The sequence below is a fragment of the Trypanosoma equiperdum genome (genome assembly GCF_001457755.1).
Source record: "Trypanosoma equiperdum strain OVI genome assembly, contig: ctg_561, whole genome shotgun sequence".
Lineage (NCBI taxonomy): Eukaryota > Euglenozoa > Kinetoplastea > Trypanosomatida > Trypanosomatidae > Trypanosoma > Trypanosoma equiperdum.
The window spans coordinates 37,239-37,651 of NW_027124489.1; positions in this window are offsets into that span (position 1 = coordinate 37,239).

Consider the following 413-nt stretch of genomic DNA (forward strand, 5'->3'; position numbering starts at 1 on the left):
TCCCTTTTTATTTTATTTTTTTCTTTTGGATTCACTCCCGTTACGCATTGTTACGCCTTTATGTATTATTATCATTATCATTATTATTACTATTACTATTATTATTCGGAAAGTATGACGATAAAAGTGAGAAGGCGAGTAGGTGAAATCACTCATATTTAAAGAAAAAGAAAAGGGTTGAAGGGAAGGAAAACAGAATGTATTCAAATGTATGCTTGTGTTTGTCTCTTTTTTTTATATATATATTTTTCGAAAAAAAAAAGGAAGGGAAAAAAATGGACTTGCACTGGGAAACTTACAATAAAAGCAACTTATATTTGAAAGCAATAGGACGAAATAATATTAAATGAAGTGGTAATTTAATATTTTGTTCAATGTTAAATTTTCCCTTCCCCTCCCCCTCCCCCTCCCCC